A 937-nucleotide genomic window follows, 5' to 3' on the forward strand; every position below is an offset into this window, starting at 1 on the left:
GGGCCGGGCCGGGGCAGGCGCGGCGCGGCGCGGCGCGGAGCAGCATGGGACGGCGGCGCCCTCAGCCCGGCGCCGGGCGGAAGGGCGGCCGCGCCGGGATCCGGCTCTGGGGCGGGGCGGGCCCTGAGTCGGCGGGGCCGGCGGGGCTGACGTGGCCGCGCCGCGGGGGCTCCGCTCGGCTGCCCCGGCCCTGCCCGCCCCGCCCACAGCCGGACCCGGACCCGCCCCCGCCCCCGCCCCCGCGGCGGGGCGCGAGGGCAGCCGTCAGGCGGGGACCGGGCGGGGGAGGCGAGCGGCCGCGCGGGCTGCTCGTGCTCGGTGCCCGCCGCCATGCCGAAGCCGCGGCGGCGCGAGGCCCGCGCGGCCCCCGCCCCGCTGCCCGGCCTCGGTGCCGGCCCCGAGCCCCGGAGCCGCCCCGGGGGCGCCTCGTGCGTCCCCGAGCACGGAGCCGCCGCAGGGCCCCGGGGTAGGAGCAGGGGGCAGCGAGCGCCCGCGCCGAGCCCTGCCCGCCGGCAGCAGCTTGGGGCACCGGGGCGCTGCTTCCTTTCCGTTTTGTTTGGTTCGAGTAGCTCAGCGCCGCTCGGCGGCCGCCGCTGTTCGGGGGACTGGTTTGGGGAGCGGGGCTGCAGAGCGGCTTCGCGAGCACTTGCGCCTCGAGAAGTCTGTGAGGTAGCGCCGGTGCAATGCGGTGCTCTCTGCAGTTCGCCCCTCCCGGCCCCTGGTTTGGTCTCGTTACGGCAAGCGGTCTTGGGGTTCCCTGCCCGGACTTACGCTTTTACGTGGACAAAAACGAGTGCAAGTTTGAGACTTCAACCAATGCCCGACTGACCTAAAAACACCGTCAAAAGTGAGCTCTGTGGTTTTTGTGGTTGCTTCTCAGTCTTACTTTATTCGAACAAACTTTTCCATTGTGAAATACTTGGGACGAAAGAAAAAG

The sequence above is a fragment of the Apteryx mantelli genome, chromosome 6 (genome assembly GCF_036417845.1).
Source record: "Apteryx mantelli isolate bAptMan1 chromosome 6, bAptMan1.hap1, whole genome shotgun sequence".
Lineage (NCBI taxonomy): Eukaryota > Metazoa > Chordata > Aves > Apterygiformes > Apterygidae > Apteryx > Apteryx mantelli.